The sequence below is a fragment of the Carassius auratus genome, chromosome 5 (genome assembly GCF_003368295.1).
Source record: "Carassius auratus strain Wakin chromosome 5, ASM336829v1, whole genome shotgun sequence".
Lineage (NCBI taxonomy): Eukaryota > Metazoa > Chordata > Actinopteri > Cypriniformes > Cyprinidae > Carassius > Carassius auratus.
Window position 1 is genome coordinate 9,304,616 of NC_039247.1, and position 13,557 is coordinate 9,318,172.

At 36.1% G+C, this 13,557-nt stretch overlaps 1 protein-coding gene across 1 annotated transcript in view; it reads right to left on the reverse strand.

Moving 5' to 3' along the window:
- The window catches only part of LOC113073942 (tenascin-like), a 57,397-nt gene extending 54,189 nt beyond the window's left edge, over nucleotides 1-3,208 (reverse strand). Inside the window, exon 1 of the mRNA XM_026246652.1 lies at nucleotides 3,124-3,208. The gene's annotated coding sequence lies outside the window, so the exon portion shown is untranslated. The remainder of the gene's footprint in view (nucleotides 1-3,123) is intronic.
- Nucleotides 3,209-13,557: the final 10,349 nt, after the last annotated feature.

Below are 13,557 nucleotides of genomic sequence, written 5' to 3' on the forward strand. Positions count from 1 at the left end.
GGTTATTTATGAAATGCCTATATAATTTAATGTACCAGAATTAATGTGCTTTTGATTGTTGTAACACCCTCATGTGTTTAACCATAGGGATGAAATCACTGCCATACATTACCACCTCTCTAAGCAAAAATATAAAGGATTCACAGCTGTCACAATCGTTGCTTGAAGGAACACGGAGCCAATGGTAAACCGAAATAGTCTTTCATGAATCCAACAAACAGGGTATAGCCACACAGGAAACACAGAATGACACACGAACTGAGCTGGTAGACCCAACAAATGAAGACTGAACAGACTTTGGCTTTTAAACACAGGATGACAAATAACTAAGGAGACACATCTGGAATCAAATTAACACAATTAACAGGAGACAGAAACTGCATCACGGAGCAAAAACACACACAAACAGGTCCAGGATTAAACTGAATGGAGGGAAAACAGTAAATTTGAATGCCTGGCTCATTATTTCATTTGCAATAATGTTAGTATGAGATAGCTGGTATCATCTGAATCAACCGCTTTGCTTTCTTGATTTGATATATGGAAAACAAGTTCTATAAAATTTAAATTAAAATGTATACTGTAAATATTTAAATTCTAATATTTTTAATATTAGTGTGTTAGTAGGGTAGCAGGTTATCACAAGAATTATTTTTTCTTTACCTGTCTCTATTATACTGAAGAAGAAAAAAACACAATAAAATAAAATGTGTTACAACATTCCTGGTCTCCCCTATTTACATTCTATTTGGATTTAAAAACACATAGATGAATAGTGTTGGGTATGTCACAATATATATAATAAAATATCCACTTGAAATTAAAATCAATCATTTTAACAAGGTAATCCCAAAATGTAAAAAAGGCACACACTAAAATTACTGAAAGGTTACAGTGACTCATAATGATTAAGCAGACAGCTTCATGAACAGAAAGCTAACAGCCTTTCCACTCCTGGACCTGAACATCATCACATCCTTCATGATGTCATACACAAATAAGCAATGTGTCTACAATCATTTGTGCTGAACTTCAAAGAAGGTGTGTGTGTGTGTGTGTGTATGTGTGTGTATGTGTGTGTGTGCGTGTGTGCGTGTGTGTGTGTGTGTGTGTGGTTGGAAGCATCTCTAACACAGCTGAAACCCTAATGAAATACATCAGCCCATTCCCTGGAAGCTTTGAGGGACTCTGCTCCAGCAGATCTGAAATCAATCCAACACAAAGGAAGCAACAAAATAATTTCCACTTGCTGATTTGTTAAAATAGCTTAAGCCATTTATCCATAGCATCACACAGCAACACTCTATCCATAACACAAACTCTTGAGTGTAAAGACAACTTGGAACCTGATTCAACATGTAATCAAGGGCTTGGTAATCACAACCACGCCATCTTCGTGTTACAGTCCTTGATGATTTTGAGCTGTCTAAGAGCTTCATGTCCCTCCTCACCTCCTAATCCCACATCCAGACAGACTGAATCTAGCTCAGATAATGACACAGCCTCTTCTCTTCGCTTCTCATCTTTACCAGATCTGAGCCCACTGTTGTGTATAAAGTGTGCAGTGAGAAGACCGAACCAATGAAAATCAAGCACCTTTAAATGGCCATGTGACATTTACACAATCGAATATTGCTTTTCATCTAGCATAAAGTTTCAAATAAAAAATAACTGAAAATCCAATATGAATTTCCGATTTTTTGTAGTATTTCTTAGAACAGTGTTATCATTGTTAACAAAAATTGAAAAAAAAATTCTTAAATGAATAAAAGGGGAAAAACAGGAAACCTACAGTAAATTAAATAAAAGTTTCAGCAATGGAAAATGAAAATAAAAAACGGCATTTTGATTTTTGCCTGCATTAAACAAAAAACAAAAACACACAAAAAAAACTGCCACTACATAGAAATATTGTAATACTAAAATTAAAATTAATTAGAAATTACAAGTTAATAATACCATAATCCCATTTTATAATTCTTTTAATCGTTTTTATTTTCAGAAATATATATTTTTTAAACTTAAATTAGATAAAGTTTTGTTACTAGCCAGATTTTCAATATCACCTCAGATTTTTGGAATACCATAAGCAACTAAAATCCCACTGAACTCACACACAGTACACCATTGAAGTTTGTCCATAAGAACCTTCACACTGAGTCATTAAAATGTCCTTGGTGCTATGTTTTCATTTGAAACTACATCTAGACAAGGTGCAGTCGTACTGACCTTTACTGCAAAGCCTTCTGTATAAAACCAAATGCCAACAATGCCACTTCATTGTTTAAACAGAATACCAAAGAATAGCAATGCGTTTTTTGACCCTATCATTTGGTTTCTCACTCTCTCTTTCCCTCCTATGAGACCATAAAACATGATAAGGGCAGTAGTCTCTTTGTTTGCAGAAGATTTATATTTATAGGACATGCACAAGACCAGGATTCAATATCATTCCTGAGCATGCCTGGAATCCTTATGAGTGCTCAAGCTTTATCCCTTCTGTCATCTCTTTCCTCATCTATCCTCACTTCCCACTACACACCATTCCTTCAGAGATTGACCCACATCTTCACAGTGTAACTGAGTAATCACCATGGAGTGAGTGTCAGTCCGCCTGTGATTTACAGTCAGCATTATACACCAAACACACTCAGAGCTTTCAAAATATTCCCTCAGAGATGTTGCTTGCATTACTGATCAGAGAGCTTTTTAATCTTATTATCCAGGTCAAGAAGGGGGAGATATAAGCAGAATCTTGACCAAATCCAACAAGAACACACAAAATGTATGAGGACAGGGTACTGCTTAATTTTAGATGGGCTTAGATCAATTCTTGATATAGCTTTTGGCAATTTGTTGCCTGCCTGGTTAACTTTCACAAGAAATTGGCTAATGAAAACTAAATAAATATTTGATGAAGCATCTTATTGCTTTGTTGTGCCAATGATATAAACGGAGTGATTTCACAACATTGAAAAGCTTTTCAAATTGAACACGCTATTTGACAAAGAAATTCATGAATGCATCATATTGTGAGGGGAAAAAAGCTATGTAGCCCTCCATCCCCCACTACCCAAAATGCAATTCAAATACAGCTTCTCACAAAACATCTAGAATATGTACCTTTTTTGATGTGAATAAAGTGAGTCCTGAGTCCTTGTCTTGTCTAATGTCAGAAGGTTGCTGCTGATCTGCTGGTGGTTTCCTTGAGAACTGAGACAGATGTCACTGGGGGACACCTGCTTGAGTATAAACCCAGCAGTCCCCTCAACAGATTTAGGCCCACAGGATCAGACCCCTGCCCCCAAAATAGAGCTCATCCCATTTGCAATTTGGAATAAAATATTTGTAAAGTGTCTTCATGTTTTTTTTTATGTCATTTCAAAATGGGAACTTGCTTTGTATCATTACACATCAGAAGTAACATATTGCAATCAATCAGAAAATCCTTGAAATCCAGAAAAAACAGAGGCGAGAATCAGTCAGAATGGTTAATTCGTAAGATTAAGAGCCGGCAGTAAATTGTGGTGAATTCTGCATTATTCAGGATGAGGAGTTTAAACAAATCCAAGGGGCTTACAGTATCTTACCAATGGTTTATTTTTGGGGTTTGTGGGGGGTGGGTGAGGAAGCCTCATTCTCAAGACACCAAGCCATCTGTTTGCTCGTTTCCTGGTGGGTCCATATCTAGACCAGAGTGATTGACTGACAGCTCTGTGATCCAAACACCCCTCTTGTTCCACTTGTGAGGTCCACACATAAACCTGTAATTTCATAAAGATACAGCATCTCACTTAGCTCAGCGTAAGGCAAATCAAAAAGCAAAATTCAACAATTTATGAAAATAAATGGCTGCACATTTCAGGGCAAATGGAAACAAAGAAGGTAAAGTGTATTAGACTGCCTGTTTCTTACTAGATCTTTATGAAGATGCATTCCATTAATGAATTATTTCTTACCATGATAAACTATTAAGAGTTACACAGATAACATGGTTTGACCTATGTATTTTCATTCAGTGGCAAAAACTCACTGTTGACGTTTAGTAATGATTATGCATTAGAGGCCAAATCAAATGCATCCATTTCAATTCTCAGTAATTTAAAATCGAATGACATGAAAAGGAAAAGCATCTGGATGATATAATAGTAGCAACTTGGCTATTGTAAAACATATGCTTACAGTAATTCAGTTTTTCAATAGACAATTTGACAACAAATAGAATTGTAAATGTCTGTTCAAATGATATTTAGGCCAATAAGATATTCTGGCATGTACTTTAAGCCCCAGTGTGTTGTTTTTTGGGGTTGTGTCCTGCTCTGGATTCGGATCATATTTAGAGGGCAGCCATTTTGCAATCTGGCACGACAGATGGCTGTTTGTAAAAATAAATAACCTGTCCCCTTCCCCACACATGTTTCGTGACTGATCCAGGAGGAACCAGCCAATCAAACTCTTGCACAATTTACGACATCCCCCTCCAAGGTGAATGACAATTTAACATGGAGGTCCTGTAGACCCTTTCTGACATTTCTGTCTGAGATCATCCAGAATGACACGAATAGATTGAATAGAATATCAACTATGAAAACTCTTCAAATGAACAGATTTTCTTTCAAAGCCGAATTTTAGCCACAGGCGAAGGTAACCTCATAATAGTCTTTATTTGTTCATGCTTTCATTACCATCAATTACATGATGGTAACATTCCATTATGTATTTGTTTTCCAATCCCCTGGATCAGCACTAAAATCAAGTCTATCTTTTTACTCAAAACCTTGCCAGCCAATCTTGACTCTGAAGAGCGACACAGAATTCTAATAAACTGCTATCGCTGAACCACAGGGGAAGGCTCTTATCTGAAGGTGCCCAGCTTGTGTTACCGTCAAGGGTTATTTTTTTCCACCCTGTGAAAAGGGACCAGAATTCTGTCTTTGTTCAAATGCACCCATCCAAAACTCATAAAGCATCTCTCCTTTTGGCCAGTGCATGCAAATCTCATCTTATCCTTTCTGAGATTTTATATTTGGTTGCCAAGGGAACAGAGGACACAAGCTGTAGAGGTTCTAGACAACTGTAGGATATGAGGCTGAAGCAAGCAAACGCACATGCGCCCACGGTCCTTGAAGACCAAATTTTCCACCTGTATACTCAGAATAGCCCCAAACCGGAGATGAAATTAGGTCAAATTGGTCTGAATAGACGCCCGTACTCTATAATGTTGGACACAGAGTCAACGCGAAATGGAAAAATCAGGAGTGACAGCTGCAATGAGCAGGGCCTATCTCCAAAACTCATGAAAATGAATGAGCCCCTGAAATGTGTTTATCTGGAGACTAGGGTTAGACTAAACTGATTGAGCATCATTAAAGCCTGCGAGCGGATAGACAGGAGGAGATTTACACTGTAGTCCACTGGGAGTCATTTTCCTGGCTCCTCTCGCCTGAAATTGTCCCATTATAGTCACGGCATGAGGAGAAATACAATCCTGTTCAATTTCAGCTTTTCATTGAAAAACGTCATTAAGTGAATGTGTAACAGGGGCCAGGTCTAATTCAAAATTAGCTGTAACATTTCGTCTCAGATTACGGCCATTGCTTTTTTTTCTTCTGATTTATGCTAAATCAGTTAGGTGCTCCTTCTGTGGGCATGTATTAGATTATCAGCGCTCTATTGTTCATGCCACTCAGAGAGTTTTTAATCACTTTTCCTGCTGAGGTCATATTTCATTTAGACATCTCTAAATTGTGCTAACATATTTAGAGGCACATGTTTTTGAATACAAGGTTATAATCACAGTATTCAAGTTGATTACTTATGATACTGATATCCTTTAAATGAAATGAAAAATACTGTAAAACAGTAATATCATGGAATATCACAATTAAAACCACTTTTTTATGTAATGTATGATGGTAAATTAGAATTTTCACCATTCTTAAGTGTCACACTATCCTTCAGAAATCCTTATATACTTATTTAGTGTTTAAGAAATAGTTCCTATTTATGAATTATGAATGCTGAAAACAGTTGTGCTGCTTAATATTTTTATGGAAACTGTCATGCATTTTTTCAAGATTCTTTGATGAAAAGAAAGTTTGGATCTTGTCATTAAAACATGGTAAATGTCTTTACTGTCAATATTGATTAATGCAATGTGTCCTAATGGTAATAGGAATTTGTGTTACAGTAAAATATTGAAAGAGTTTCTGTTTTTCAGTCCCTTGCTTTGTTGCTATAGCATCCACTGTGCAATAACAATTTCATCAGTGTACTTTTCCTCCCCTTCATCTTTGAACAAGTTATACCCAGTAGCACACACACACACACACACACACACACACACATGAATGAAATCTATCCAGTGGAGCCTCATCTTTTGAGGGGGTCCTTTGAAGGAAAAAAAAAGTGTTGCTTAGTTATTATGTTTAATAGTCACCCTCTTCGAACCACTGATTCACTTACACAACATCATATCATAATTTCAAGCAAATTTATTCTGAAGCAGTTGTGAGATGAACTGGTGTTGTCTGAATTTGTGAGTTGTTTACTTTGGAATGAGTCTGTCCTTTTTCACCTGTTTAACTTATTCAGGCTGATTTCACAGTTATCCTCTTCACATTTATAGCTTGATTACGATCTCAATGAGAATGCGCAAATGTCAAATGAGGCAAAAGACATTTACACACTCTGACGTTTTATGTTATGACATTTCTACTGTGGCATTATTATGTTGCAAAATTTCTCATCTCATTTGTTTTGATGTGGTACTGAGTCTCTTGCCTCCTCAGAGAAAAAAAAACAAAAACCTTGGTACAACTGCCAGACATGCATATGATGACATGACCTAAACAGTAAAAGTGTGCACTTGGATGGGTCAAAATGCAGAGCACCAATTCTGAGTATGGGCTACCATACTTGGCAAATGTCACGACTTTCACTTTTTTTTTTTCACTTTCAAATGTCTGTTCTGACCAACATTACATGTCTACATAACCATCATATTTTTGAAGATGCAGTTTGAGCAACTGAATGTGATTTCTTTCACTGACAGCTTACATCCCTCAGTGAACTCTGCAGACCTGGAGGAAGTACACTTTCCCTGGGGAGACCTCCTGAAATTTCCTTTTAGAGATCAAGCTGAAGAAAGCTCCCTCTCGCTTCTTTGCTCAAAGAAAATCCCTAAAGCATTTCCTAAAATTGCTTTGTGCATTTTACACCACAAGCTCCACTCTTCTATTTAATGCCATTAACAACTGATTTGAAACTAATTTACATTTTAATGTTCATTTTATTGAATAATAGCTGATGAATATTATTACTGATTATTGAAGAATATTGATTAACACTATAATGGCCAACAATATGTAATTATTTAGCATTACTGCATTTTTTTTTTTTTATATATACACTAATGTTTGAGTTCAGTATGAATTTTAAAAATAGAAAATAATATTTCTGTTCTGAGAGGATGCATTAAATTGATTTTTTTGAATACCTAAAAGACATTTTTAATGGGAATTGCTGTATGTGTTGCATTTAATAAGAATGATTTCTGAAGGATAATGTGACACTGAAGACTGGAGTAGTGGCTGCTGAAAATTCAGCTTTACTATCACAAGAATAAACTACATTTTAAAATATATTCAAATAGAAAACAGTCATTTGAAATTTGTATATCATTTCACAATGTAAATTATCTGCCATTATCATCTGATATATTTGATTACATAGTGCAAATCTCTTTTTCCAAAACAGCTCTAGAAATTATATTGAAAAAAAAAAATGAAACACTGCAATCCATCATACTTTAGTGTTTTGCTGCCTCACCGAGAGCTTGTGGTGCTTTGGTGAATAGCTGGGCTCAATAGAGCCACTGTGTACACGTGGAATTTGGAGCTCCCGAGATCACACCCTCCATTTTCAGCTCCTGATTCCCCTTTAAGACCCTCTGGAGATTGCAGAAAACCTCACAGTCCACACAGATTTTATCATCCTCTGACTCTGGACCCAGTCTGTAACCTCAGAGAAATAGGGCCACTTCTCAAATGGGCTATCAATTACCACAAACACCTCTGAACTCATGTTCTCAGTCATATGTCAGCTATCTGACAATAATCAGTCCTGGGAAAGTCTTGACTAATTTTAGGCTATCAATTTTTATCCATTTATCACATAAAAACAATTGGTACTTAAAATATCCAGTACAAGTCTAAAGGCTGGAATACACTACACAACCTTTGCCCAGATATTTTCACTAATCTACAGTCTGAATATCCGAGCAAGTCTGTGGATTTGGGGCTGTTGGAGTTAACAGATTTAGCAGAAAATGTATGTTTCTGTGTGAGGTCAGCAAGCACATGATGCATAGTCTTTTACAATCTGTTCAGATTTTATATGTTGTATTCCAGTCTTAAATCTTTCAGCTGTTAAATTATCTTTCATTTTTTTACACCCACAATAACATGTCAAAAACGGGGAAATGAGCTTACAGTAATCAACATTCAATGGTACTTCTGGTTATTTGCATTCCGGTGGCTGTCTTTTGGTCTTTTGGATGGGTCAAAGTAATTTACAGTATATGCAATGAGTTGAAAATGGTGGTGGTAATCAGCAGCATGCCTCAGATGTGGTAACAAATATTTTAAGCTGAAAAAAAAAAAGAATTGTCTTTAAATCTTTTTAAACAGACACGCCTAATTTGTAAAACTCAATTCAAACCTTATATGCAAAAACAGTTCAACTGATTCTTGCAGATTGTCCCTAAAAAAGAATTTATTTGCAAATCATCTACCTCTGTAATATAGTCTCCATGTTATCAAACACTCATTTCAAGTAATCACAAATTCGCATAACGTATGAAACAGATGTGAAAACCATAGATGAGTTCAGCTAGCTATCCATAATTGAGGGGCTGAAATATCTGACAGTTGAAACTCACTTTCTCTCCCATCAAGAGACAGAACTGCCGAGGTGAATGAGGTATGCTGGGAGAACTGGGAATATGAATGAGTTAAGCATCTGTCTGTATACCATCATCTTTTCTGATTTGTGAAATTAAATATCTTTCATTAGGTTCTCTTGATAGGATGTCTATTTTTTGAGGCAGTATTCCTGAAATGTCAAGACTTTAGATATTGATACTTTTATGACCAACAAGATGTGTATAACGAGGGATACAAATAAACTAATTGTATACACAGAAATTTCCATTAAAGGATTACATATACTGTAGCAACCCAGTCAGGGCTGTTAAGGGGAAATTTAGAAAGACATTTTGTGTTGAAAGCTATTTTTTATGATGTTGAGAAAAAAGGACTCACCTGAAAACCGATACACATGTTCACCCTATGGAGTGTAATCTTGCAAAAGGTCAAACTTGTCTTTTTAATAGGCTGGGCTTTTAGGTATACTCTGCTTTTAGAACAGAGATAACATTTAACTTGTAGCCAAAGAACAGATCCAGGAAAACCAACCCAAGTGGGTTTTCTAACTCTGCAAGGGTTATTTTTACATAATGGTCAATAAAGATACTTACAACTAGAGACACATCTGCTTCAGATAAATGTTTGCAGCTTCTGTTCTTAATGGCCACACTGTGCTTGGGAGAGATTTCTAATCATTGGGAGATGTTATGGCTCTTGTACTGTCATGGCTCCTTTTAAACGATGGAAAAGGAAGTGCGTTTAAGTGCTTAAATTCTCAAAGATGTGTGCTTCCAAAACAGATCAAAGGTCAAAGGATACACAAACCAGATGGTGTTTCTTATACTGTAATTCAGAAAATCATAGCTGCCTCTCTCCGAAGGTACAAATAGAATCCTTATGTTTTAGGGTTTGTAAAAGTACATTTTTGGACTTTTGGATATTTGCTGAAATGCACAATATGGACACACTGAAATAACATGCTGAATAAAGCAAATGCTGCTGTTGAAACATTAATAATGTACCTTTTAGTGCAAATATATATGTGATATACATGTGATAAAATCACTTTATGAAACGTTTATCTGTGATCCTAAGGCATCCTGAAAATATAATTAGAAGTAATTAAAAGTAAACAGAGGTCTATTGCATATAATGATAGTAAATGTATTATTATATTTATATATGGTTAACATCCATTTAATTTTTCTTTGCCTAAAGGAGTTAGCAAAGAGTGGCACAGCTTACCCCATACGTTAATCTTAGACAAAAGGGCTCTCTGAATCTTGTTTGATATCCTGAGGGAAAAAAAGGTGTCATCTCACAGAGATTTATTCAGTAGGATAAAACTTAACCCAGGCATTTATGTCTTGGCAGAGAAAAGAGAACTGCAGAAGTTCATGCAACAAAGCTAAACGGACCATAATTAGGCAGAGGTACTTCAAGTGAAAATCACCCTGAGCGCACGCACAGCTGGTCCTCTCAGAAATGTTCTCACTCCAGGCGTGAGTCCTACGTGAGTGTGCCACAGAGCCTGTAAGAATAGAGGCCGGATTGAGGCGTTCCTGCGTAATTACGTATTGAACTAGCCGTGGGGAATGACCCAGTTTCATTGTAATTGCCAGAAACATTCTGCATGTCCATGGGTGACATCTTTTCCCTGTCATCCCACATCTCTAAAAGCTCAACAAAGATTCTCTATAATTGTTTGCTCTGGGTTGGAGGCTTTTTCCAAATGGGAAGACTCACAGTCAAACAAGTGACAGAACCAAAAAGCAAACAAGCCCTCCTCCAGAGTAAATTAAACGCATGCTATTGATTGAGTGAACACTGATTTCAATTAAAGTTGAAGACAGATTAATGATATCAGTGTGCAGAAGAGCCAAACAGAGAGCATATACAGTGCAGGTTAGTGCACAGCATATGGACACTTTCACACTCATGACGGTGGGAGATTGAGTTTGGGCTGGAAGTGGCAGATCAATCCTGTCTTTTTGAATCAAAGTCAACTAATGCATTCGTGCTGATAACAAAAATGCCCGATCTATTGCAAAGACTTGATGAGAAGTAAATTATAATAGTATTTTACCAGTGTTACCAGTATTTTAATATCACAAGTGTCTGAAAAAAACTGTCTCCAAACTCAGTAAAAAAAAATCTATTCATCGGCCCTTACAACAGCATTGGACATGATCACTTTAGCATGAACTATAAAGAGTTTTCACTGGAAAAGTAAAACATTTTCCAGTAAATGCATTACACTCCATAGAAACAAAAATTAAAACAAGACTATAATGGCTAATTTATAGAAGAATCCTGTTACATACAGGTCAATAGTCTGATAATCAGAACCAGGTTTCCCTTAATTTGTCTGTCTGACGCTCTCTTCTGGTTTTAGCCAATGTGATTAGCATCTGTCACTGCCAATGTACTGAAGGTCTTGCTGCCCTCTGCTGTAACAGTCTTGGCATTCACAATTACAGTAATATGAGGTACACTGTGAAGTCACTTATGGGCAGTGATGAAGTCCAGACTAGAGGACCAGAAGAAAGTTGAGTCTGAGTCAATGACAATGATTCAGCTACAACCCTGAAGCTCACCCATAAATGAACACTTTCATGTACTCACTCTCCTGTTATTAGAAACCATTCTCATTCTTTCTGGGAAAACAGTGAATGGGGATTGAATTCTCAAAAAGTTATATGTTATCATAAATAAATTATAAAGTTATCATAAGGTTTCATATCAGTTATCATATGTCCAACTGACTGTGGTGTTTTTCAAAAACATCATCATCAGAAGGCCATGGGATTTATTCTCAGCTGCTCTTTCTGTTGTAATCACAGGAGCAGAGCTCCACAGGAATGTGTCCCCATCATTACCAGAAGGAAACACAGCTGTCTTTTCCTGTCTCTTTTACACTCGCTCTAGATTTATGACTTCTGTTGCTCCATATTCATAGTCTGCTCATTGATTCTCTCATAGACTAAATTAGTTCTAAACTGTCTGCAGAATAAGAGAAGCCAATACCACAAAAAAACACGAGCACCATCCAGTTGAAACCAATGGAACTTGATAAAGTCTCGATATAGTGGCACATGGACAATAGTGCTCTGTTCCAGGCAGCTGGGTTCCCCTCCTCAGGCTTTGTCTGAGGTCAGGGCTTCCCCGGTGACATCACTGCTCAGCTGATTTTAAGCACCCGGTTTTCATTATTTCATGGGAGACACAAAGACTTCCTCACAGGCTCTCCATTCACATTTGGCGGACAGACTTTAGACTGAATTTAAATCCAAGTCACAAAAGGACTGAAGGGATTAGAAGTCTGATTCTGAATTTCAATTTCTGTGAATGGTTTTATATGACAGTTTCTTCATTACAATTAAAAACATGACATCAGTAAATAGAATGTTTCTCTTAATTATTTAACCCAAGTGTTTGGGTTATGTGTGTTAACATATAAAAATCATCCAGATAATCATACACTGTAAAATGTAATTGCTGAGCTTACTAAAATGATTAAGTAAACTTAACTTACTTTATTAAGTTTTTTGATATTACTTAGTTTAACTAAGTAATTCCAACTTTTTCCCCACTCAAAGTGCTTAAACTCAACTTGTTCATTTAGCTCAACTTAAAAGTTTAAGTATTGTGAATGCACCAGATATACAGTAGGTGGCGATAATACTCCAAAGGAGTGAGAGATCATTAATTGGACGAAGAAGAAGACGACTGCACATGCTAGTTACTTGGTTCAGATAGCAGGTTCATTAATTTGCACGTGGCTGGATAAGAGAATGATAAGGTGAGTCTCATTTTTTATAGTTTAACTGCTACATTTTCATTACAAAATAATAATATATCAATCAAAGTTCATAAACAGTAATATTTTGTTAAAATATTTATATAAAATCGATGGATGACGTTGGATTGCTCTTAGCAATCTAATAATTGGTAATCGTCTCGCTTTAAAGATAAACGTGTTTTAGGTCAACAGACAAGTTTCAGAGGTGGATAGAGTAACAAAAACTTAAGTAAAATACAAGTTACTGTGTAAATGATTAGTTGAAGCTATAGTCTTAATAATTACTTGAGTAAAATGTATGCAATGGAAAAGTAACACGTTTATAATTAGTGTTGATGTCGTTTATATATAAACAACGGTTTTCAGATTAGGGATGGACGAGAGAAGCTCTTTACACGTGTAACGTTACTCATACCTGCAATTGAACATTTGAGCATAGTATACAGGATTTTTGCCTTGTGTTCTAAAATAAATACAATAATGTGTAAGGTTATATATTCTGTAAGCACGTGTGTCTAAGCGACGTTTTTTTCTTGAGACTAAAAACTCATTCTGATTTTAAACACCTCACGTGCCTTCAGACCATATACTGAACAAATTAGTGATTCGTGAGCCAGTTTAAATCGTCTTTCTCTGTTGTCTTTTCAAACGAATCGACACGAAAACCATTAATTTAATGCCTTAAAATGCAAAAGAATGTTAAATAAGAGGTGCTGCAAAGAAACCAATATTTTATACAAGTTTTTAAAGTGGATGCTAAAAATTGTTTTTACAAATTGCTTGTTATTAATCCATATACTTTAACTCTGTTAACTTTTTTGCAGAATG